The sequence below is a fragment of the Amblyomma americanum genome, chromosome 6 (genome assembly GCF_052857255.1).
Source record: "Amblyomma americanum isolate KBUSLIRL-KWMA chromosome 6, ASM5285725v1, whole genome shotgun sequence".
Taxonomy (NCBI): Eukaryota; Metazoa; Arthropoda; class Arachnida; order Ixodida; family Ixodidae; genus Amblyomma; species Amblyomma americanum.
In genome coordinates, this window is record NC_135502.1 from 95,447,455 (window position 1) to 95,474,024 (window position 26,570).

General features: G+C 47.2%; 3 long non-coding RNA genes across 3 annotated transcripts; 2 read left to right on the forward strand and 1 right to left on the reverse strand.

Moving 5' to 3' along the window:
* Positions 1-5,523: 5,523 nt before the first annotated feature.
* LOC144094849 (uncharacterized) lies at positions 5,524-6,727 on the forward strand. The gene is made up of 2 exons (XR_013306600.1): positions 5,524-6,131; positions 6,602-6,727. It is a non-coding gene; the product is annotated as an uncharacterized LOC144094849 (long non-coding RNA).
* A 1,875-nt stretch (positions 6,728-8,602) lies between these two features.
* Positions 8,603-9,718, reverse strand: LOC144094850 (uncharacterized). Its single transcript, XR_013306601.1, has 2 exons — positions 9,465-9,718; positions 8,603-8,737 (listed from the first exon to the last, which is right to left on the reverse strand). It is a non-coding gene; the product is annotated as an uncharacterized LOC144094850 (long non-coding RNA).
* Positions 9,719-18,413: 8,695 nt separating this feature from the next.
* LOC144094851 (uncharacterized) lies at positions 18,414-19,411 on the forward strand. Its single transcript, XR_013306602.1, has 2 exons — positions 18,414-18,653; positions 19,285-19,411. It is a non-coding gene; the product is annotated as an uncharacterized LOC144094851 (long non-coding RNA).
* The last annotated feature ends 7,159 nt before the right edge of the window (positions 19,412-26,570 follow it).

Below are 26,570 nucleotides of genomic sequence, written 5' to 3' on the forward strand. Positions count from 1 at the left end.
TCTGACTACATACTATTTCCACTGCTTTTCCCGTCAAAAATTTCCTGTATCCAGTAATTAACCGCCTGTGTCTTGGCCACTCCCCCGTAGTGGGTATGTGCCAGCAACGTCTGAGGCCTTCCTTCCTTCCTTCCTGTCTGACACCGGTCCGTAATTTTCGGCTTTATTTTCTCACTTCAGAGGTTTTCCAGTCTTTTTGGCGTGTGTCCTCGACGTGCGACGACCTGGGGGTCCCTGGCCGCCGGCAAAAGCACGTCAAGCGACCTCCTCGGCGCTGTGCGCCGTATCAATGCCGACACGGAACATCACCGCCAGCTGAACTCCAAGCTGCACTGATGGCAGCAGCGCCATCGGCGGGTCCAGCGGCCCCTGTAGTTGCGGCTACAGACCAGGCCCCGCCAAACAAGAGACTGCGCGACGACCAAGCCAGCAATGAGCCTCTGACCGACCATCCAGAGGACATGGACCAAGCATCATTTACCGTTGTATCGTACAAGAAAAAGAGAGCTACCGGTGTTCCTGTAGTTTTCAGGCCCACTGAGGAAGGAGGAAGCCTATGGAAAGCCAACCCCAACATTGTGGCTTCGGCGGTTGTAGCATCGGCTCAAGAAAAAGTCCTCAGCCATCGCATTCACAAGGATGGGAGCCTGATGGTTACAGTATCGACGCTGCCCGCCGCCAACCGTCTGCTCACGGTAACTAAGCTGGCTGGAGCGGCTGTAGAGGCCCGACTCCCATACTCTTACATGGCAAGCTATGGCAAAATACAAGATGTACCTGTCACCTACACAGACGAAGATCTGCAGGAATATCTACGCGACCAAGGTGTCCTCTCAGCAAGGAGGCTAACCGCCTACACTCCTGAGGATGGTGGAAAGATAAAAGAGGTACGCCGTCGCACAGTTATATTGGAATTCGCAAAAGATGCGCCGCTACCAAAACGAGTAACGCTGGGGTTCTGTAGTTACCCTGTAACTGAATACGTCGGAGCAGCAACTCAGTGCTATAAATGTCAGAGGCATGGCCACATATCAAGACACTGTAACGGCCCCGTGCGCTGCAAAGTATGTGCTGGCCCCCACTCGCACAAAGAATGCACTTCGAGAGCGCAACCTAAATGCGCTAACTGCGGTGGCCCACACCCTGCTTCCTATGGAAGGTGTTATAAAAAGAAAGCAGCCACAGTTGCTCGCACGGCAGAGCAAACACAAGGGAAACCCCCTAAGCGCCATGAACCACCACCTAACCCCGACGTGGTTTTCACGACTATGGCAGCTCTTTCCAAGAATCAGTCAACACAGCGTGGCAGAGCAGCTGACAAGACCTACGCAGATGCGGTAAAAAAGAAGCGTGGGAAGTCCGTTGGTTCTTCTCCTTCATCAAAGCTACTGCAACGCACTACACAAGACCCGACAAACAGCGTCGCTCGCTCTGACCCTAGGGCGGCACAACATGACAAGAAGATCAGCGGCAGGCAGCAAACCGGAAGCTCTGAACAAGATGTCACATGCCTACTGATTCCGATGCTGTTTGCAGCCATCAAGGCTCTTATCCGTGCAAACCCCTCGTCAGGAGGACTCCCAGAAGCAGAAGCTGTCCTTGCAATAGAGCCGTTGGTGTCGGTCTCCTACGCTCCGCAGGGGCGTAATACCACACTTCAGTAATCATGGCTTCCACAGCGAGAACTTCACCGCAGCTGACAATCCACAACATCTTTCGTACATGCACCATTTTCCAGTGCAACGCTCGCGGGCTACGCTCTAAACTCTCAGATTTCCGACAGCTCGTGCCAGCATACCGCTTCCCCTTCATAGTCATCTGTAAATCACGCGTCGAGGAAACTTTCCGACTCAATGGATACTATTTCCATCATTCACAACGACCAGATAACGTCAGCAGATTGCTGATAGGCTTTCGCAAGGATATCCCGGCCTCACCTGTTGATGTCCCGCCTCACAGCGACAATGAATACGTATGCGCTGTCACAGTTATTGCCGGACAACAGTACACTCTGATTGGAGTATATCTAGAGCCAGGCACGCCATTTGATGCTTTGAGACTTGAAGACTGGATAGCAAGGACGCCCTCTCCGCATATTATTTGCGGAGACTTAAATGCTCATAATGAAATTTGGGGCAGCTCACATACATGTGCCCGAGGTGCCAAGCTTGCAAAACTTCTCTCCAAGCATTCAGTTCAGCCATTAAATGACGGCAGCATCACCTACCTCCGAGGCCCGACGACTACCAGCAGCATCGACGTGACATTTGTCACAAGTTCATTCGCCCACAACTTTGGCTGGTGCACTGATTTGGAGACACGTGGAAGCGACCATTACCCAATCCTCATATCGGCTTTCCATGTGCAGAGGAACCCAAAGAAATTCCTTATAAAATCTACAGACTGGGACGCATACAAGGACGCTGTAAGCAGAGGAGTTACTGCGGCAACTCGCAATGAGGAATTAGCATAGACAATTGCGTATTGCTTGAGGGCGAGTACACAAATTACAGCTAAAAATAATAACCTACCTTCAAATGATGACACATTCCAAAGGCTTTGCGCTATACGCAGGCGAGCTGAAAGGAAAGCTCTGCGCACAAAAAGCCTCGGTGACCTACGTGCATGCCGACGGGCACAACGTCACATTCGACGCTACATGGATAAACTCAGTCGGCAAAAGTGGCGTGACTTTTGTTCTACGCTGGATGTGCGCAAACCAGTAACCAATATTTGGCGGATAGTTAGAGGTATGCGCACGCCACTTCAACAACTCCACCCCTTCGCTACACTCTCCCTTCACGAACAAAAATCTATAAAAGAAGTCTCAGAAGAATACTGCAAGCTGCTGTCGGCAGGGTCAGGGCATTCGACACTCTCCGCAGATGGTCAAACAGGCATCCCAAAGGCGGCAGTGCCAGCGTTAGACCTGCCTTTCACTATGAAAGAACTATCCACAGCTATCGCGGAGACAAACAGGCACACGTCTCTGGGTCATGATGAGGTGACCTATGACGCCATTGCAAAGCTACCCCACACCTCCCGTCGTCGACTCCTGGAGTATTACAATTCTTCCTGGATGGCTGGTGAGGTCCCCACGGAATGGAAGCTGGCGAAAATCGTGCCCGTTTTGAAACCCTGTAAGCAGCCAACAAGTTACGCATCATTCCGGCCCATTGCCCTACTGAGCTGCGTAGGTAAGCTCATGGAGCGCATGATCTGCAAGCGCATAACTTGGTTCCTAGAAACCCGAAATGAGTTCCCCCAAGAAATGAACGGGTTCCGTCAAAACAGGTCTGCGACTGACAATATCATCGCCCTCGTCTCATCAATTGAGGAGTACCTTCATGCTGGGTACATCCCAACAGCCGTTTTCCTAGACATCAAGGCCGCTTTTGACTCCGTCTTTCACCATGCAATTCTCGCAGCCTTTGGCAGTCTTGGCCTTGGAGGAAGGCTATACAAGTGGATTGGGCATTATTTAAAAGACCGACAAATTTTTATTACCACTACAAACGGTCCAACACGCTTTCACGCAGTAGAGAGGGGCGTACCACAGGGAGCGGTGCTCAGCCCTCTCCTGTTCAATATTGTCCTTATTCACATAAGAAGACACCTTCCGCGAGGGGTCCGCATAACAATTTATGCTGATGATATCTGCATCTGGACCGCGTCACGTTCGCGCTATATTACCCAGCAACGTCTTCAGAGAGCGCTATTGCACATTTCGATGTACCTGGCTTCCAGAGGTCTTCGTCTCTCGCCAGAAAAGAGTGCTGCAATGGCGTTTACAAGAAAAACGATGACCCGATATCCGCTGCTCCTTAGGCGGACGATCGCTGCCATATGTACGATCTCAGCGATTCCTGGGTGTTGTAATCGACTATAATCTGTCATGGTCACCTCACATCAAAAAACTCCGTGCGAGGATTACTGCAGCATCGCAAGTGTTCAGGTTCATAGCGGGAACAAAGTGGGGTAGCAACTGCCGATCAATGCTTCTGCTTGAAAAAGCCTACATTGAAGGAACCTTGCGCTACTGTCTACCAGTGCTTCAAAGATTATCTACATCGAGCAATAAGACTCTCAATGCCGCACGGAACAACTGCCTGCGAATATGTCTTGGCCTCCCAAAGGGTTCCTCTGCATCAGGAACAGTAGCGGAGGCAGGATGTCTCCCACTAGAGGTAATTGCCGCCCAGGAAACTATGCGTACCCATCTCCGCCATGTCCTGCAAGGGAAGAAGCACTTCCTACACCGTGTCCACCTAACTCACAGCAACTCTAGCTTTGGCCAGGCAGTGCAGCTCCTGCCCCTTCCTACTATTAATCAGCCACAGAAACTACTCCCTCTGGCCTTTCCTCCATGGACACTCTCTCCTCTAAAGGTGAAGAAGTCTGTTCCAGGTGTGAATGCAAAGAGCCGCATGCCACAGGCAGCACTTCTGCAAGCTACTCTCGCCTACTTAATCGAAGAATATACGCAGCACACGCATATCTTCACCGATGGTTCAACTACTAAAGAAACTTCTTGTGGCCTTTATGTGCCATCAACAGGCCATGCCCTTTCTTACCGGCTGCAGCGGAGGACCTCCTCTACAACAGCTGAGCTTCACGGCATTAAGGAAGCTGTTTCTTACATCCTGCGCCGAACCGCCGGCCGTTGGGTTATCTTCACCGATTCAAAAGCATCTCTGCAGATCCTGGCCAACCTGCTGAAGAAAACGAATCACCAGCCAGTTTCTCTGGACATTGCGTATATCCATCATTTAGCTATTGCCGCAGGCCACTGCATAACATTTCAGTGGGTACCTGCTCACTGTGGCATTATGGCTAATGAAAAGCAGATAAAGCGGCCCGTAAGGGCCATCAACATCAGAGATACGTTCGAAGTTTTCTCACGAAATCTGATGCGTCCCAAATGGCTAAAAGTTTTGCGTACGAAGAAACGTATCGGCTTTGGAGTTTGCCGACACATCAGTACCAATTTCTTCACTCAATCGACCCACATCTTAGATCAAGACTCTCACACAGAATTCCTCGACAACTCGAAACACTTTATCACCGACTTCGTCTGAATGCTGCATATACAAACGGCCTGCGGTACCGTTTTGGACAAATGAACAGTCCGCATTGTGACAACTGTGCCTCGATAGAAACTGTGGAACATATCCTGCTTGAGTGCCCTGCGTATGCTAACGAGCGTGCGTACTATGAACATTGCATGCAGAAGCTCTGCCCAGTGCCCCTAACAATGGACAAAGTTTTAGGCCCCTTAGCCTGCTTCAGGCAACAGACACTTGCAATGAACTTTCATTTTACATATTTAAAAGACATTGGACATCTCGATAAGCTCTAACTTCACTTGCAGGTTACTTTCATGCATTCTTCTTGCAGTGAACTTCGTCAGCCCATTTGTCGGACTATGCACTCCATCATTCCCTAGGTTACATCAATATTCGCCACTGCATCCTTAGTACCCATTTCATGGCTGCATTTTATCTTCGTTTTTTTCCCCTTCCACCTCTTCACGCTGCTCTCCTTCAGTCTTTATCTCCCAAATTCCCCTCCCTACGCAGAGTAGCATGCCAGCGATATTGAAACGCCAGCTAAATTCCCTGTTTTTTCATTAAAGAGTCTCTCTCTCTCTATACACAGCAGTTCAAGGCATTCCTTTCCATTCTTTTGATCTTCCATCGTGGTTGCAGATGCCCAGTGGCGTACGCAGATAGGTCGCGATCGCCTTAACACACGTCCCGCGTTATCTGAAGTGTGTAAAATGCGGCGCTCGCATCTGCTATCATAACCTGTTCCCGTCGGGAGATAGCAAGCAGCGCCCCAGCTACGTGCTATATAAGGGGCTGGTCGACGGTGCTCTGCCATAACAGCTCAAGCTGCCATTGCTGGAGGAACAAGTCTGCCTGTCTCATCGGCAGAAATGAAGCAAACCGTCGTTGCTGTCATGGTCCTGCTGCTGCTGTGTGCAGCTTCTGCCCCCGCCATGGGTGCGTGCCCGAGCAACGAGGGCGTCTTCAGCGACTGCTCCTTCTCGGAGTGCACGTCGGCGGGGTGCGCCGCCGCCGGCCTCGAGTGCTGCCCCAAGCCCTGCGGAGGCTCCTGGTGTGTCGAAGGCGAGTGCACACTTCCCTGTTCTTCTATTCGCCCGCTTAACCGAGTAGCTTCCAAACGCGGCGAGGTTCTTTGCTCTTTTTGGAATTCATTGCAGCCATGCGATTTTGAGTAAATATAGGCGGACGCGATGCAGGCTTTTGAACATTTCTATCCATTATGAACAGTATAGCTCGTGTATTGTTTCTACGATACTCTATCGGCAGGTATAGGCGGTGGGGCGTGGCTGTAACTGCCCCATTTTAATCGTACTGGGTTCGGTATTGGAAGCTGCTGTTTAAAGCAACAGGAACAGTGCCGCCTTTAGTGGGCTTGCCCTGAGCAGTTAGTATTGGAAGGTGATTAATGTGCCTCTCGGTTACCCTGATATCTGCAATTGCCCTCCGTTGTCTTATTCTTTCTATTGAGCACAGTATCGTAACTGCTCGAACCTTTCCGGGTATCGTGACCTTGCTTCTTTTTCTGTTCGCAGGAGTGTAGGACCAGCGTACCGTCACATCGCGGTATGCTGACCCACCACCTCCGCGGCGCCCCGACCTACGTGGTCGCGCTAGTTTTGATACTTGCTGAAGTATGAAATAAAAGCTGGCGCCCAATACGTCCCGTTTCTGCTTCCAATTGCATCTTTTTCTTGCTCCTAGCCCATTGGTTCTCAGAACTTTGGCGGATGGCTCGCAGGGAAACACGTGCCGTAGATTAGATACAATGCACCTCTTCTGATCCCTTCGCCATTCCGCTGCTTCTATCGCACAGCAGCTGGTTGCCCGTGGCCGCTTCTGTCCTACGGCAGCAAATGTCCCCTGATTTGGTCGCTGCCGCGTCATAATCTTAAAGGCAGAGGTTAAGTCTTCAAATATTTGCCACCGCTCGCGTGCTCCGTTTCCCTTTCAGTGCGCCTGTACGTTTCGCGTCCCGATCGCATTAAACTAAATTGCGCAGTGTGCGTTGGTTACGTAATCAGGCTCTTCTATTGCCCGTTTATCGGTCGCAATTGGAACTTCGATAGATTAAAATTGTAAGTGCAAAACCTTGGGCTAGTTGGAGGCTGTTCACTGTCGTTGAGCTTAGCGATTTCGACAGCTTCAACTGTTACCCTTCTGGTCTTCTCGACGGACCTGCGCGGAAATTAAGTTTTCTTAACAAAAGGCCCATGTTCCTTGGACTGCTTGCAGTCTCAGCAGCGATCGCCTATACACGTCCATAGATAACCTCAGCGATGCGTTCTATGATCCTCTCATTTGAACATCTGTCAGTTCAGCAGATGTAGTTTGCCGCAGGGCAAGGAATGCACCCCCTTATCGGCGACGCGCAACAAATCGTCGCTGGTGCCTGATGAAAGTTTCCACTCTCAACGCCGCCGCCGATCAGAAGCCACGTCACGTCGACTGTTAAGGGGGTCATTGCTTTATCCTCTTTTAATATTCTCTATATCATAAAGGCTGCGTATTCGGAAAGAGTGGCGAGTGCATGCGATTAGAATGCGGTACTGTATCGATACACCTTAACTTCTTTTTTCTTCCCCTGGGCTTGTCATTAAAACCGTTTGTGCAAGGAGGACCATGAGTCGCAATTATTCAGGCCGTTCACACGAATGCTTAATTGGGCATGCTCGATTTGAAAGACTATAATGCGTGATCAAGCCTAGAAATATAACCTCGTTTCCCCTCAATAATTCCTTAGGCTGAAGGCGTACGTTTGGTGAGCAGGTACTGAATTCGCGCTATGTTAGGTCGAAGAAGCAGCTTCAGAAGCGACTGCACGGTATTGATAATTCACATAATGGAAAGCCGCCTTTTGACACAGATCGCGCAAACGCTTTCCAAGCATTCCGCACAAGTGCGCAGAGGATGGTCTGTGCAGAAAACGATTTTTAAATTCTCTGACCCACACGGTGTCACATTCTGCGCAAAAAATGCGTAATCCACACTGGTAACTTAGCGGTACCTTTGCGCTAACGGGCCTTTCACACAGAACAACGTTGCTCAGCTCCCTTAGTAAACTGCCTGTAGTGGCGTCTACCAATCACAGTTGATGCGCTGGTTACACCCTACTGCACTCAGAAGTTGGACATGAGATAAGCGTCCCCGCAATCATCACGCCTCGATACTTCTCGCAGGGGACGCAGCACACGATCTTCCACAGCAGAGAATGAACAGTTTGTGGTACACGATCGTTAACCGCTCGCCATGCGATGTCCACAAGCAGGACTCCAGGTGCGGCGCGGATTATCTGAACTGTTTGACTACGTGGGTGGTTGCAACTGTGACAGAAGCCCATCGCTGTGTCATGCATTGGACTGCCACGTGAACGAGGAGTGTGTATGCTGCCGAGGATAAATGGCAACAGCAGCTCACACAGCCGTTGGACAGCCTGCGGCGTAAGCCCGGCAAGTGTGCCGCCCTTAAGCAAAGCTGCGTTGCATATTCGTGCCTAACGGGTGGACAGATGCCACCACTAAAAGAAGAAAGAAAACTACTGCACACATCCTTTATTTTTCCGAACTAGCGGAAAGACAGTGGCCGGCAGTTTTCCCTCTCAGTAGGAACAAGACATGGCTTGAATCAGCTCGAGGAGGCTCGCTGTGGCATCGGGCACTAGACCATGATGCCTGGAAGGAAGATAAAAAAAATGGACGGCAGCATTGTTTAATGCTGCAGTACGCTTGAGCAGCAGAACATGACGCAGTTACCACTGTGCGTAAAGAGGAAGAGAAAGCGCTGGTAAGCAATCATGGCCTCCAGGAGATTGCATGGCACGTCAACAGCTGCGGATATTTTGTGTATAGCGTGGCACATGAAGGCAGACAGGAGGAAAAATAGGAAGACCATCAACATAATCACGCGCGTACGGCTCAATGCAGTCTCCAAGAACGTGCAGGCTATGATGTAATGTATGGAACCCTAAGTCGGGAGAACTTCAACATGTGGAGCAAGCCTATGCTTTTGCAGAATGAGCCCTGTCATGACATGTGCCCTATCCCGCTATTTACAATAGGCTAACTCAGTGAGTATCGCCTGAAACGAAACGCGCTATTGAATAAATCAAAAGACCGAGAGTAGGGATATTTCACAGTGAAAAAACAATGGAAAACGCGCCTTAGTTGAGGGTGCCTATTTCATCCAACCATGCAGAAGAAGACCATCTGGTAGAGTGCGCAGGTTTCGACAAAACCAGCTTGCACCTTGTTTGCTTGACCAATAAAAGCGGGGATAAATGATATTACATTTGTCAAGTTCAATCTATATATCCGCCGGAGCAGCGATCAAATACATATAGTACTCGCATCTTCGCGTATTGCTTGGACAGACAAACCAAATAGTGCCGACTGCACTCACCTCTGACGCACCAGGAACCCCCGCAGGGCTTGGGGCAGCACTCGAGGCCGATGGCGGCGCACTCGCCCGGTGTGCACACGGTGTAGGCGCAGTCGCTGAAGACGCCTTCGTTGCTGGGGCACGCACCCAAGACTGGGGCAGACGCTGCACACAGCAGCAGCAGGACCATCGGGATGGCAGCGTTGGACTTCATCTCGGAGCGTGCAACAGTGGACTCGCTCCGTCGACAGTAGTAACGCGTGTGAATCTAAATGTCCACAGGCGATGTCCTCTGTATATATAGCCACAGCGCTCTCCATTATCTTCGTGTAGGCGGGTCTTCGCGTTCGTACAAGCAAACAGAGCAAAGATGCAAGAAGCAAAAAAGAATGCATAACGCTAGTTTCTTGAAACTCAAGAAGAGGGCTTAAGTGTGCATTGTTATTTTTTCACCACACAGAAAAGTAATCGTATTACCTAAAGAAATAGAGGGAAATGCGTAGATGAATGTGTGAAACAAGTGAAATCTTTCAAACAACATAATATAACGCCAAGCAAGTGCCAATGAACGAGTGCGTGTCAGCGATCGCTTATCCTCCAGGAACTCAACCGTGTTTTCCCAAAGCGAGACGCAAGCCTGGCTGGCCCGTGGGTTTCCCCATCGTTTGTATGGGTACTTTTGTTATCTAATCTGTCAGCCGCCTCCACCGGCGAAACAAAACAGTATATCTATGCCACAGATCGACATGTGCTGATACCCTTTGAAATGGCTCTGCAGGTTCCTATGTATTTTTTCTCTGACTACCTTTTATAAACGGCACCAAAACGCCTTCCTTCATTATGTAATAGAGTAAAGCAGAGGAAAATTACCCGCCCAGTTTCCTCCCGAAGCTCATTAATCAGACCAGCCTCAATAGGAACCCACCAGCCTTTCTGTCCCACTCCAGGCCCATGGACAGGGATCCTGGCCCACTTCACCTGCATCTTTTGAGAACCTTATTCCCTTCACTGAACTGCGATTGGATTTCGAAGCCAAGTTTCCACACAGGGCTCGGTTTCGTCAGTTAAGCTGGAGTAATATTACCACCCAGCTGTCAAGCAGTGATTATTAGCCTGCACTGAAGCTTTCGACCTCAAAAAAAAAAAAAATTTCGATCCAGTCCTTCACTCTGCCATCCTCGAACGACTCCAGTGTGTTTTCTCCAGCCCGCACCTCTTCTACCCTCTTCTCAACCTGTAGCCATGAAATTCGAGTTAGCCTACATTATCAATTGTCTCACAACCCAGTCTCCAGCAGAAGCGTGCAGTTCCTTGTTCGCTATTCCCAAGTGAGGTCCTTATTCCCACGGCGCCGTACCCTCGTTGCTGTTCAGCGCTATCTTTTGCCATATACAGCTAGGCAGCCAAGTACTGCAACCAGGCGTAACAGTTCCTTGCCTAGGCAATATGCTAGACTGTGAATTAAACTGGAAACCGAATTTAGACAACCTCCGTAAAAAGCTGTCAAAATTTGTGCTTCGTTCTGTCAAAGGCACGAAAGTATTTTGATATGGAAACTTTAAGGACAATTGATTTTTGCATCTTTCAGTCACGTACCGCATACTGCATTGAGGCTTGGGGATTTACATATCGTACTTATCTTGAACCTTGCATAATATTACAGAAGAGAGCTTAACGGTTTGTTAACTCGGCAGCACCTGGCACCCCGTCGGTACCGCTGTTTATGGACTCCAAAATAATGTCCTTACTTAAACTGCGTGATTACCGCACCACTTTCCTGATATACGGTATAATACCCCCACAAGCAGACTCCCTTTCCGCCGACTATATTAAGGCGAAAGCCTTTAATGGCTCATGCTCGCGTCCGTCCGTCCGTTACGCTCTTCAAGTCGATATGAAAAAAAATCTTTTTGCACGATGGCATTCGAACAACCATCCTCCCACTCCGCAGCCGTGCGTGCTAACGACTACGCTACTTCCTGTCAACGCATATGTAGTTCACCTTGTCTAGGACGCTGGAGAGTGTTCGCAGAAAGGCATTGAATCAGACGGATGCCTCCCAAACGCCCTCCAGTGTCTCCAGCATTTAAGCTTCACAAACAATTGTGTACTTATTTAACATCTTCCCCACACATCAGTGACACAAGCATCAACACCGCGCTAATGGTTTTCGCCTCACCGGACTTTATGTCAACAAAATGCAACCCTGAATTTTTTTCCCGTCATAGAAATCCACGCGCTGCGTCCGAAGGCAAATTTTTTGTACCTCCTTCTCATAACATCTAAGACCATCGGCGCATGAGGTAAACAGCTGTGAAAACTTGGGTAGATCTTCCCCGAGGCATTCTTCCTGCTTTCTATAGTTCTAACACAATAACAATGAAAAAAAAACATTTGTGGCGCTGGATTTTTAACCATGTTGTTATTTGCAAGCAATAAGTAAAGGGCATTTATTCATAGGTTATGTGCTTTAACCGTAATGGTTAACAAGTGTGCAATGTGGATTATACAGTGTGTTTTGTTGGTGGTATATGAAATGCATATTTATTTTTATAATCATGTATCTGTTTGTCTGCATAACCGTGTTTACTATGAAATGTTGCTGTGAACACGTGGTTGGTTTACTTTGATGATATACTTGGATGAGACGTGTAATCATTTGTTCTTCATTTTTAGTGTGTGGTCCTGTGTTCGTGCGCGCACTCTTCCCCCTCACTTATTCATATTCATGTGTATGGATCCGTTACTAGCCTTTGGCTATGGATCCGCCCAGCTTTGTGTATTGGAGTTGTGCCTGGAAGGGCCATTAATAATAATGATAATAAAAATAATGATTGCCGCATGTCACATGAGCTAATATACTGAGAGGTTGGGGAGCTCAAGCGCCAAAACGAGGGGAGTGCACAATTTCATTGTAAAAAAAGACAAATTATTTGGGCAAATATTTGTGATACATAACCTAACTCTATACTATTTACTCCTGTTTAAACACCTTCTAAATCTCAGTATAATAAAATTATTTATTTGAGCTTATATTTATCATTCATAACCTAAAACCCCTATTAGTTAGTCCGGTTTAAAAACCTTTTAGTCAAGCCCGCTTCCTTAGAAAGAAGAAAGTTTTTCTTATAAAAAAATATATGTATTTTTAGTTTGCTAGCGCTCCCTCAAAGCAACAGCGGTTATGCCGCTAACTGCCGGCCTTGGCCGGCCTGTGTAGGTCACGCCATCTCGTGACTTTTTTGCGTGCGACTGCTCGACTTTTACCAGCGTTAATTTCAAATGCGTGGTTACTTTTCGCCCCCTTGGTGCGCGTCTAGGTGTGCGCGCTTGCTTTTGTTTTTCGCCTAACGAGCCATAGTTCGAGACTCCAGTCGTAGGTTTTGACGCTGCTGCCGTCGGAAAGACGATGTGGTTACAGGCAGACAGCGCACAACACGCGAAGAACTGGTGCTTCTTAGGAAAGTGTCAAAGTGAGAACTGCTCCGCTGGCATCACACACCGACAGCAGGGTGTTAGTCAAGTTGGCGCTGTGGTATGCAGTTGTCACTGAGAGCCTCTAGTAGCCAGAAGGTGTCTCATAATGCCTGTGTGAAATGCAGGGTGTCGAAGAGGATTTTTCTCGGGATCCGTTCGGATTCCGGTTCACGCCTTTCGGGTCAGTTTCGTATTCTGCGCCGGGGCGGCATTCCGTTTCGGCTTGCACCGGTTGGAATTGGTTTAATCGGGTTCGAGGCAAAAACTCAACGTAGGTGGGATTTCTGATGAACATGTTGGCGCTTTGTTTTCGTGTCCGTATTATGTCGGTATGCAAAATCCAAAAGACAATCTCCCCTATGCAAGATGTTTCGATTAAAGGACAATGTCGGGCAGTTTTCAAGATTCACATATTCTAATGAAACTTTTACTGCAGCTTTTCCTCTACGCCCTGATTGTTTCCACCCAATTTTACACCCAAGCAGCAATTCATTCCTGTGCAAAACTATTTTAAAATTTGCCGTTTCCATGGCATCAGTTCACGTGATTTCTGCCGGCAATACTACTACGTTCGCGACGTCACAAACACTAATCACACGTTATGGCCCACTCCACAGGTGAACAACAAATTCTGAGGCGTGTATAAGGTCGTTTTTGCATTTTCAGACAGTAATTATTTAGAGTCATTATTTCAGCCATTCATCACGCATGCGAGCTTTTCCAACAATGACTCAGACGTCATCGTTGCGCAAACCGGAGCATCAGCGCTGGCCACAAAGTTTCGATACGGGTTTGCTGTTTTAGTTGGTTTTAAACAGTTCTGCTTAGAATTTTGAAAAACGATTTGTAGTGATGAAGACAGAGAAATTTAAGAAATGTGATACGGTAATTCACATAAAATGTTGAAAAACTCCCGGAGGTGTCCTTTAGCTAGCTTTAAACCACAGCAGAAACTTTTAGAATCTACGGTGAGAGCCCGCAAATTCAAATGAAACAAAATATTTTTGCTAACTTACTATATTGTTCATGTGTTTGAAATATCAGCACCATTTTCTTTATTTATTAGTTTGCTCGCCTCCGGCGCCTTCCTTCATGTAAAAGCAGCGTCCGAAAATACGTGCGTGAATATAAGGTAGATCAGGCTGTGGATTAAATTTCATGCTACGAATTAGAAGTTGGAACAACAGAAGAGCCCAATAACCGCCAATATATTTTTTTTTCTCGAAGCAGTCAACAACGGATGCCTTTTGTTACCACAAGGAGAGGTGTCGGTGGTACGGAGATTTGCGAGGGCCTTAGCGTGAGTTCCATGTTTGTGCGGGTAAGAATAAATAAAGCAGCCAGGATATCAGAGATATACACCGAGGTTTCGGCACATATAAAAAAAGGACGTAAGGGACAGGGCTAAAGAAACAGGTCGTTCTGTATATACAATGGTTAATGACCCCAAACGCTCCAGAAACATTGACATGTGTAAACTTCATACCATTACATTAAACACAGGATGGTAAAGAAAACAAGAAAAAAGGAAAGAAAGTGAGAAAGAAAAGTAGAAAGTAGGAAATAAAAAGAAATAGAAAATATTGGTTTGGTTTGGTTTGGATTATGGGGGTTTAACATCCCAAGCGACTCAGGCTATGAGGGACGCCGTAGTAAAGGGCTATGGTGATTTCAAAAACCTTGGGTTCTTATACGTGCACTGACATCGCACAGTACGCGGGCCTCTAAAATTTCGCCTTCATCGAAATTCAACTGCCGCGGCCGGGATCAAACCCGCGCCTTTCGGGTCAGCAGCCGAGCGCCATAACCACTGAGCCACCGCGGCGGCTAAAAATAGAAAAGAAGAAAGTCGCAAAAATGTCAAAGTTATACTGTAATCGTAAGCCAACCCACATATGAAAGTAAAATATCCAGAAATTCGAGCATGCTCTAGAAAACAGAGCTCACCTAAAATCGGTAAAAAAAAACTAGAGATAGACAGGAATCGGATGTACGGGCTAAGAAACTAGGAGTCTATTGTCATTACCTAGCATGGATAATATAGATAAGGTAGCGGATTTAGGTTTGTTTTATGGGGGGTTTAAGCAACTCAGGCTATGGGGCGCCGCAGTGAAGGGCTCCAGAAATTTAGACCACCTGGGGTTTTTTGACGTGCACTGACCTCGCACAGTACACGGGCCTCTAGAATTTCGCCTCCATCGAAATTCGACCGCCGCGGCCGGGATCCCACCCGCGTCTTTCGGGTCAGCAGCCGAGCGCCATAACCACTGAGCCACCGCGGCGGCTTATTTACGGTAGCGGTGAAGTTTTACACAAATTTATGGAGTGGCCGAAATAATCATGCCGATAATGACGGGGCTAGAAGGTAGAGAGGCACTGAACATTCCACAGGCAATGAAAGAGTAAATAAAGAAATCCTTAGGAGCAACGCAAAAGGCGCAGCAGCTGGTGAGGGTCAGGTAACTACAGACCTGCAAAAGTATGTCGTGTTGTACCAGAAGAGGGGCTCAGCCATGCCCGGAACCGGTTCTAGCGACGACGCAGTCAGACACGACTTTGTGGGGTAACCAAAACGCTTAATGATGAATGGGGGTTAACATGTTTCATATATTTGTTCATTAAAGGCCCGAAGGCAATTTCAAACGAGGAAGAAGGGTGGAGAGGGTGCGTGCGTGTAAGTCGGGGTAGTCGCAAAGAAAGAAAAAAACGAAAAATCAAAAGCAACACAACCATATAGCCTGAAAGCAATTAAAAAAAAAATTTGGCAAAGCACGCATTTAAAATTGAAAACAAGGTTCAGGTGACCCTTAAACATCATACAGCTGTAAAGTCCAGTAATGCACAGCGCCGAAAAACGGGTCGGTGAGTTTATGAAACGTGACTAGCCAATCTGACGGTGAGAGCATGTGACTACACAAGCGGGCGGGGCATTCGAAATAGTTACTCCCTCGGGGACAAACGAGCTGCTCATGGCGGAGGTGCGAGCATTAACTGGTGTGACGAGATGACTGTGGCTCAGGAGGGGTGACGTACTTGCGGGGGGTTTGAGCAAAGGTTTGAGCGGTAAAAGAAAGCGCGGAAAAGGCATTGACGTGGAATTACGCTGCTGGTTGTGAGTGCTGTAAGGCAGAGGGATCGTTTTAGTATAGAGCGTTGATAATATAAGCTTGCCAAGAATACCAGACAGATGACGCATATTCTAGCTTCGAAACGAAGAACGGTACAATTTGAACTCTTTAACATCAGGTGATGCGGACTTTGCACCGGAGGAAGCCAAGTATGCGTGATGCCTTGGAGAGGATGCTTTGCGTATGTGTGATCCATAGAGTGACGCAGTACGCACTTCTAGCCATTTATGACATGACCAGAAATATTTAATAGGTAGATTAGAACGAATTCAGGGTGTAGCAGTACGCTTTGTATACTCATACTATTCCGGGCATTCGAACATCTCTAACCTGCTAAAGAAAGCCAATCTACACAGCCTAGATAAGCGTAGAGTATCATTAAGACTTAAGTTCGTGTACATATACTTTATCACAGACACGTCGGCATAACACAAGAAACATACCTTCAGGAACCATTCCGCCACTCCTCAAGGACTAACAATATGAGCGCACTTCGCCGATCTATAAGCCACATTAATGTTCACAAATGTTCCTTGTTCCCTTCACCTATCTATTACTTGGATAAACTACCATATACTAATGTGAACTGTAACACAGTCGAATTTTTCTTAGAACATGTTAATCACCTTGATCTATCATCGCTCCCACCGCGATGCTTCTTTAGTGATAAAATTATTATTTTGTGTTTATTTGTGCTTATACTTGTCTCCCTTGTTCAATCCGCCTTGGTGTCATTTTTGTAGCGATAGCTACATTACGCTAGCATTTCGAGCCTTCAGCGTCGCGGCGCCGTGGCCACAGTGGCGACGCCATCACGGTCACGTGCTTGGTCGCGTTGCGCGTGGTTGGTCAGGTGGTTGGTCACGTGGCGCGGAGCAGCTGCCGGCGGCGCGGCGCGCCAGCGAAACCGAGTTGGGGGGGGGGGGGGGGGGGTTGAAGATGAAGAAGGAACGCCCAGCGAAACGGAGCGGCGAAACACTGACTTTGCAATTCGACTGAGCGAGTTCCACTCGGCCAGATGTAGCTATCGCGTCACTCCAGGTTTAACCAGAGCTAAACCACCGCCAATTTTTTCTACCTTGTATCCACTCCTGCATGGGTCCGAGAAGGGCCTGCAGCATTTGTAAACAAATAAATAAAATAATACTAATGGCAACTGATTTAATGTGATATGTGCTGTCGATTACTGTGCGTTTGCGAGAGAATGACATGACGGCATGGTAGAGATGCATGCAGAGCTCAGAACGGTGCTATAAACGATGGAGTCATCTGCAAATAATCGCATCGTAGATCTAACGTTAGCAGATAGGTAATTAATATGGGTGATAAATATCAGGAGTGATAAGCGTGTGCATTGCGGTACACCAGATTCAACGTTATTAAGAAATGAGATGTAGCCATTTTCATAGGTGAACTGCTTGCATCCCTTCAGGAAATTTTTTCGCCAGGAGAGCAAGTTCTGCGAATTCTAAGGTGTAAGTATTTTAGAAGAAGAACAATAAGGTTTGGTTCGTTTTATGGGGATTTAAGGTAGACTCAGGCTATGAGGGACGCCGTAGAAAAAAGGTCCAGAAATTTCTACCACGTGGGGTTATTTAACGTGCACTCACATCGCACAGCACACGGTCCTCTAGCGTTTCGCCTCCATCGAAATGCGACCACCGCGACCATGATCGAACCAGCATGTTTTTGGGTCAGAATTTAAGTGCCGTAGCCACTGAGCCACCGCGACGGCCAGAAGATTATGGGATTTAAACACGGTCAAATGCTTTTGTAAAGTCCAGTACGATAGCGTATCTATTTAAAAGAGGTCATCCAAATACTGTAAAACATCGCTAGTGAATTCTGCGAGTTGGGTCTCGTATGATAACTGCTTCCGGAAAGAACGCTGATTGGGGTACAAAAAATTAAAAGATTACAGAAGAGTCATTAAACGGGAGGAAAAAACATGCTCTAGTAATTTAGAGGGTATGCCATAGATAGGGACAGAAATTGGGAAATAGTACGGCTTGCGCAGCCATCACCTTTAAATATGGGCGTTTTTGTGCCCTTTTTTTCATTCGAGTAGTTTAGTTATTTTTTGTAGTTGTGCATCACCTTTCAGACACTGAAGATGTTCCCCGATAAATGTTGCGAAGCAAAAGCACGAGCGCATGCGTGACAAAAAGCTAACCTCAATTTCTTACTTTAGTGCAATAAGCAGCACGTAGTGGCGACCCATGACTTGTCCATCTGAAACTGCGTGCAATAACATAGGTATTTTGGGCGGTCCCAGCGCGCACACCCCATCCACATGCAGATAGTGGATCGTACCACTGCTATATATGCTAGATGCTTCGGGGGCGGACTGCCACAACCTTGCACGCTGCGTTGTGTGAAGCATCCAGTCCGCCTATTCGACTGTGCATGATGAAGACCAACACTGTTGCCTTCATGGCGGTCCTGCTGCTCCTGTGTTCGACGTCTGCTCCGGCCGCGGGTCGGTGCCCCAGCAACGAGGGCGTGTTCAGCGATTGCGTCTTCAGCAACTGCACTCAGGAGGAGTGCGCCGCCCAGGGTCTGGAGTGCTGCCCCAAGCCCTGCGGTGGTCTCTGGTGCGTCGAAGGTGAGCGCGAAAGTTAACGTTATTTCGCTAGTTGATTCAGAGAAGGCGTACAGGAAAATGCTGCTAGTGTTTCAAAGGATTTGCGATAGTTTTGCGCAAGCTTCCAGCGCTGATTCTCTTAAAGTAGTTATTAGGTTGCTTTATTGAAGTATTCTTTTTACGCACGACGCAGTGTGCCGTTTTTGTGGCGTATTACTTGAATAACTGTGCTGGTCTGCCTGAGCAATAGCTGCGTAGACGACCAACGTGGAATATGTCGAAACCCTCATTTATGTGCCTAACCGTTGATTCTGACGCGCAGCTACAAAGCAATATACTTTCAAGGATAGTGGGACAGAGCAGCCAGACGCTAACGTCCGATAATGCACTGCTTTCGAGGTACTGCAATTCACGGTTTGAGTTCTTTCTTTGCTATAGTCGAGCTTTACGGTTCGCAGCACTTTGTGAATGGCTGTGGCCATACATACAGGAGTTGATCAGTCGCACAGGCTGTGGGAATCGTCTAGCTGCCCAGTAGGCGGCTGTTCACCTGCTCTTCCGGTTTTCTTACATCACTTTCCGCTTTGCACACCTGTTTCAGTGCTAGCATGGTACCAATGTTTTGCGCATTTCTTACATTTTCTTTTTACAGGCGTTTACTAGCCCGTTTTGCCACCGTGGATGGGCGCTCCGGGCTGCCTGCGCTCCCTCCATGTACAGGGTGATCGACCAGAGCACCCTGCTGCTGCTGTTGCGGTCCTTTGCTGTTGCAAAATAAACCTGCCCTGCTGCTGCTGCTGCTCAATTTTTACTAGCATCCCTTACCTTCGTTCGGCAGCACCCGTAAGCATTAGACGTGAACAAGTCTACGTATAGCCACCTTTCCAACGAGCCCCATTGTGCTCTGGAAACGCTGAAACCGGACAGGCAAACCATTTCAGGTTTGAGGTTGCATGGAGAAAGTCGTTCAGGGGATGCGCTTGCTGTACAAAACATTGAGGCCTGTGACACGCATTTCAATGTGATCACATTTGAAGCCCCTAGGGGAGGGGGGGGGGGGGGGGGGCGAAATGCGTCGTCGGTTATAAAAATCGCGAATTGGCTGGAGGAAACTGACGTCACTAGATGGGTGCGTTCCGGTTAGCTGGAAGGACAATACGTCACCAAACCAGGAGTGACGTCACTTCTGGTAAAAGTATTCACATCTCATGCTGTCCCATGCGAATGCATATTGCAATTGTCGCTGCCGATATTCGTTCGCTGGCTTGCTTGGGGCAAGACCACTGTATGTGTCCAATTGGATTGATTAAGAGTGCGTGCTGCATTGCTGCAATCGCTTTTCCAACCCATAACCACACTGCATTCAATTGGCATTTGTTCACGCGGGCAAAACATTGCGCCTAATTTAACAACGTTGGTCTTCGTTGTCGTATCGTGCGCGCTTGGAAAGGCACTGCACTTCCAGTTGACATCTGCGGAGTCCTCAATATCGATTAATACAAATCGCAATGCTCAAAACGCTGGAAGAGTTTTTTTTTTTTGTAGAGTGCATGATCGCTGCTTGTTGAGCGTAGCTGGCTGCCATGCTACAGGTGAGCCCTATGCACATTAAGCATCTACGTTCGTACTCTCCACTAAAACTAAAAACCACTTCTCCATTATATTCGATGCTTGTGGTTGACTGCAGCGATTTGGGCACTGGAAGCTTCCATTAGCTGTGAAAGTTGGTCACGCTACCACCTCTGATCTTGAGCTGTCTACCTCCAAATATTTTCGCATTGTTTTAAACATAATGAACGCCTAGAAAATACGGCCACAAACGCTATCGCGTCTGCACTGGCACCAATTCAAACACCGTGCTGATGATTGCGGATATCCTTCCATCAGAAACGTTTTGTGGATCCTTTGTCACCACTTGCCGGGTTTGCTTATGAACAGAAAGGTCTATACGCAACAAAGTCGGCCAAATGTACTCAGAAACGATACGGAACTTCGAAATCAGGAAGGCTTTACCTTCCAGTCTGCCGCGTCACCCAGTTGTAAAATAAGTGCAATGATCCAAAAGCTGAACGCTCGTCTCGTCGCTGAATATTTCCCTGTAAATAGCATCTCATCAGATTAATCAGCACTGTGTATTATAATCCACACGAAAAAAAAAAACCGGCCACCGCATTTTTCTTTATTGAACACAGTAGCTGTAAAAACGCACAAAGGTCAGCGTGAACGTACAAACTGCTTAAACGTCTCCTGCTCCTTTCCACACTTTTCCACCCCGATTATTCTTTCGCCCAATGCACAATGGTTCCCTTCCTTTCGTGAAACAGAATTGCTACTCTCGTTTTAATACGAGAGCATCACAGGCCGCATCGGGAATAAACCCAATACGCACAGTGGCGTCCACCCAAGTGACCCAGTCAAGAAAAATAATGAAATTTGTTTTGGAGGGGCGGGGAATCAAATCAAGAAATTTCAGATTGCAATGCGAGCATGCAACTATTAAGCGACAATTTTCTCTTTTCAGCTTGGTGGCAAAACCGCGTTGCTTCCTGGCGTACAAAGGTAAACAAAGTAGATGTGTTGCCTTACGACTGTATGCTAATGAGTGGGTGTGCCGTTATAAAACAAATAAAAAATGCAAAAAATGCTTTCTCAAAATAATATATGCATTTCATTTATTGCCATGGTTTCTTAGCGATGTAACTGAGCGCCTGCTATAGACCGTGCTATAGATCGTCACTACAGCACAAAGAACGCCGTGCTTTTGTGTGCATTTTTATACCACCTAATCAGCAAACGTTATATATGCTGCAGATTCAGAAACACCCAATTATTGAGTATTATTATATACGGTTCTTGATGGATGCGGTAAACAGCAGAACGATCAGGCCGCGCTGTTTGCGGTCGCAGTTATGGAGACAAAGCAGAGAGGCTCTGGGATAGGGTAGTTATGTTAGCGTGGACGTGTGCCGTGCCATTCGGGTGCTCACTGGGAGTGCTCAGGCCAAATGGTAACACACATGTCCAGCCCGCGTCTGGTGGGCTCGTCATTATTCCCCGTTAGTGTAGCGTTTGCGCTGCCTACGCTAAAAGCTTATATACTGGCACCTGCGGGAGGAGGCTTCTTACACGTACCACGCTTTACTCCAACTGTACGCTGTGTTGGGCGAGTTGATTACCTTTCATCAATTTTTTTCCCGTCCAGGCTCAAAAATAAGTTATATTTCTCACTAATACACTCCCAGTTTAGTTATTCTTCCTTAGCACGGGAAATCGGAAATAAGACTTGCAACGACAGACTATAGCAACGTTACAGCGAAGGGCAATTAGAACACTATATAAAAAAGACTTAGACGCGGTAATTTTCATGAAACTCATTATATTGCACATTTTCAGGACATTTACAAAACAAAACTACCTGCGTACATATTTTCTGAAGTAATGAGCAAACGCAGAGTAATTGTAGGACCTTCATTGTTGTCCACGAACCACGAACATATTATGATAAACAGACGATAAAGCACAAAATTATGAATCCATGCAGTAATTATACAGACACACTCGAGATCGCAAGAACATGTAAAAGTCTGCGAATTTTCAAACGCAGAATTCAATCCGTGTTTATCTCAAATACAGAGCTCAATACATATTACTGACCCAGATATGTAGTACGATGTTCTATTTTGATCTTTAAACTGTTTGTAACGTGTAAATGTATACAAGCTGTCAACAATAACATGTGCTTCTGTATTGTGTTTCGAACTACATAAACATGTTTTGTGTGTACTTTTGCGTGGTTCTTGCTGTACTTGTTGCTGTACTTCTTGGTTCTTGCTGTACTTGCTGTACTTGCTGTACTTGTTGCATGCATTCATTTTGTGCTTAAAACTGCTGCTGTTGCGCCCACTTAGAACAGCGCCTCTTCAGGAGACCAATAGCCTTTTTGTCCTTCCCCGGGGGCAGTACCATGTGTTGGCCAAATAACCACAAATAAACAAATAGTGTTCCAGCACGACCAAGACAAAATGACGCACATGACGTCACGGGCGTGATTTTGTTGTCCAGCGCATTGCTACAGCGGTGCAGACGGGAGCAGTTCGCGAAAAGCCCATTAGACACATGTGCGAACTTTCGCTGTGGTCCATATACAACCAAAGGGTGGTCACTGGGACGTCGGTCAATACTCCCTATACAAAAAACGCTGCGCGAAGACGCAGAACAAGGAATGGCAAACCGAATCAGAAAAAGAAAGGTAAATGACTGGGGCATTTGCAAAATGGTATACAAAAAAATTAAAGATTTTTGAAATATTGACACAGATTGACTTGACAGCTATCTTGGCACTTTGCGACGGTTCTCGACAACGTATACATGTGTTGCCATTGAGGGAAAATATGGCCGCGAATCTTTGTAGTGTTTGTGCGTGAAGCTAGCCTAGCGGTGCTGTTCGAGGTATTAACGGGCACTAAATAGGATGTCATGGGGCTTAGTGAGGTTAGGAGGACAGGGGAGGTGTATACAGTACTAAATGGCGGACACATACTGTACTATCGCGGATTAACGAATACACGAGAACTGGGCGTTGGATACTTCATCAGTCAGGATACTGCTGGCAACGTAGAGGGGTTCTATAGTATTAACTAGAGGGTAGCAGCTGTCGTAATTAAGCTCAATAGGAGGTAAAAGGTGCGGTGTACCGACCACAGAATGGTAAGGTCTCGAATTAGCCTAGCCTTGAAGAGGAAACGGAAGAAACTAGTGAAGCGGAAGCTTATTAACGATTTAGCGGTAAGAAGGAAAGTAGAGGATTTGTGTATTTCGCTGCAGAAAAGATGTTCGGCTTTAACTGAGGAAGACGATCCTAATGTTCAAAACAATGAAATATAATCTGCACTGCTATCATTACCGAGTGCGCCGTAGAAGTAGGTGGTAGGATGTTTCGACAGAATACCGGCAAGGTATCTCAGGAGACCTAAGATATGACTAAGAAACGCTAAAGCGTGAAGGCGTCAAACCCTAGACACAAAATAGAACTAGCATTGCTATTGAATTTAATAAATTAGCGCAAGGTAGTCGACACAAGGAAGTTCATCATGGAGAGAATCGAGCATGCTCTAAAGAACGGAGGTAGCCTAAAAGCGGCGAAGAGAGAACTAGGCATATGCAAAATCCAGATGTATGTGTTAAGAGAAAAAGAGGTTTGGTTTATAGGGGTTTAACGTCCCAAAGCAACTCAGGCTATGAGAGACGCCGTAGTGAAGGGCTCCGGAAATTTCGACCACCTGGGGTTCTTTAACGTGCACTAACATCGCACAGTACACGGGCCTCTAGAATTTCGCCTCCATCGAAATTCGACCGCCGCGGCCGGGATCGAACCCGCATCTTTCGGGCCGGCAGCCGAGCGCCATAACCACTCAGCCACCGCGGCGGCTAAGAGAAAAAGAGGGCAATGTAATTAGCAATACGCAGAAGATAGTTCATGTAGCCGAAGAGTTCTGCACAAATCTATACAGTAGCCAATGTACTCAGTGCGTTAATGAGAGAGCCAGTAGCGAACAGATATGCGTCATCCCGTCAGTAACGAAAGAGGTAAAGAAAGCCTTAGGAGCAACGCAAAAGGGAAAAACCGCTGGTGAGGATCGGGTAACAGCAGATCTGTTGAAGGACAGACGGGAGATTGTGCTAGAAAAACTAGCCATCCTAAATACGCAGAGCCTTATAACCTCGACCGTACCAGAAGCTTGGAAGAATGCTTATATTATCTTAATCCATAGGAAAGCAGACGCCAAGGATTTGAAAAATTACAGACCGATCAGCTTACTGTCCGTTGCCTACAAAGTATTTACTATGTAATCGTTAGTGGAGTCAGAGAAACCGTAGACTTCAATCAAGCAAATCATCAGGCAGGCTTTCGTAAAGAATCGGCCACAGTTCATCATATTCACACTATCAATCAGGTGATAGAGAAATGCGCAGAATATAACCAACCACTATATATAGCGTTTATTGAATACAAGAAGCATTTGACTCAGTGGAAACCTCGGCAGTCATGGAGTCATTGCGGAATCAGGGTGTAGAAGAGCCTTATGTCAAAATACTGGAAGATGTCTATAACAACTGCACAGCTACCATATAGTCCTCCATAAAGTTAGCGATAAAATTGAAATTAGGAAGGGCGTCAGGCAAGGAGACAGGATTTCGCATATTCTATTTACCGCCTGTGTACAGGAGGTATTTCGAGGTCTAAATTAGGAACAGTTAGGCATAAGAGTTAATAGAAAACACCTAAATATTCAGCGATTCGCTGATGACATGGCCTTGCTGAGTCATTCAGGAGATGAATTGCAAAGCATGATCAGTGAGTTAGGCCGGCAGAGCATAACGGTGGATCTAAAAGTTAACATGCTGATAACCAAAGTAATGTTCGACAGTCCAGCAAGGGAAGAGCAGTTCACAATTGGCAGCGAGGTGCTGGAAAAGGTAAAGGAATACGTCTACTTAGGGCAGGTAGTAAAAGTTGATCCGGATCATGAGAGGGAAATAAATAGAAGAATAAGAATTTGGTGGAGCGCATATGGCAGATTCTTTCAGATGATAAATGACAGTGTACAAACATTCCCCAAGATAATAGTATACAACACCTGTAACTTACCAGTTCAGCTTAAGTTAAGGATAACGCAGCGAGTTATGGAAAGAAAAATGATAGGTGTAACGTTAAGAGACCGGAAGCGGGTACACTGGATGAGGGAACAAACGCGGATTAATGACATCCTAGTCGAAATCAAGAGGATTAAAAGGCGCTTGGGCAGGGCATGTAATTCAAAGGCAAGATAACTGCTGATCCTTAAGGGTAACGGAGTTGATTCCAAGCGAAGGCAAGCGTAACAAGTGGCGGCAGAAAATTAGGTGGGCGGATGAGATTAAGAAGTTCGAAGGCATAGGGTGAGCGCAGCTGGCAAAGGACACTGTTAATTGGAGAGACATGGGATAGGCATTTGCCCTCCAGTGGGCGTAGTCAGGCTGATGATGATAATGTTGATGCGTATCCGCTCAAGGTGACTCAAGGATGTGCTGTTCGTCGTGGACGAACCCGTGGCGCTGCGCGAAGAGGCGACCACCCAGGTCCATCGACGATGCACTCAAACGCGACATGTGTGGTGTAAAAAAGATGTAAGGACAAATGAGGTAGTTTTGGAATTCGTAAACACTCAGTTGCGCACGATTTTTCAGAAACTGGAAACGTTAGTTTCATAACGTGTCACGGAGCGAAAACAAGCAACACATGTGCGACACACGGCTGACAGCGATTGCTGACATGATCACCTTACGCAGCATAGCGCAATCGTTGCCGGTGTTTTATCGGGCTATCACAGCGTGCAATACCACAGGAATTCTGCACCCTCACAACGTACATACCCGATCCACAAGCAGATAGTGGATCGCCACACTACTATATATGGGAGGCCTTGGTGATGAACGACCAGAATCTCGCACGCTGCGTTCTGTGAAGCATTCAGTCCGCCAATTTGACTGTGCATGATGAAGACCAACGCTGTCGCCTGTATGATGGTCCTGCTGCTCCTGTGTTCGGCGTCTGCTCCGGCCACGGGTCGGTGCCCCAGCAACGAGGGCGTGTTCAGCGATTGCGTCTTCAGCAACTGCACCCAGGAGGAGTGCGCCGCCCAGGGTCTGGAGTGCTGCCCCAAGCCCTGCGGTGGTCTCTGGTGCGTCGAAGGTGAGCGCGCAACTGTGAATGCTATTTCACTAGTTGATTCGGAGAAGGCGTACATGAATACGCTCCTGGTGTTTCAAAGGAATGGCGATAATTTTCTGGAAGGTTACAGCGCTGATTCTCTAGCAACAACTATATTAGGTTGCTTTATTGAAGTACTTTTTATATTCACAACGCAGTGTACTGTTTTTGTGGCATATCGCTTGAAC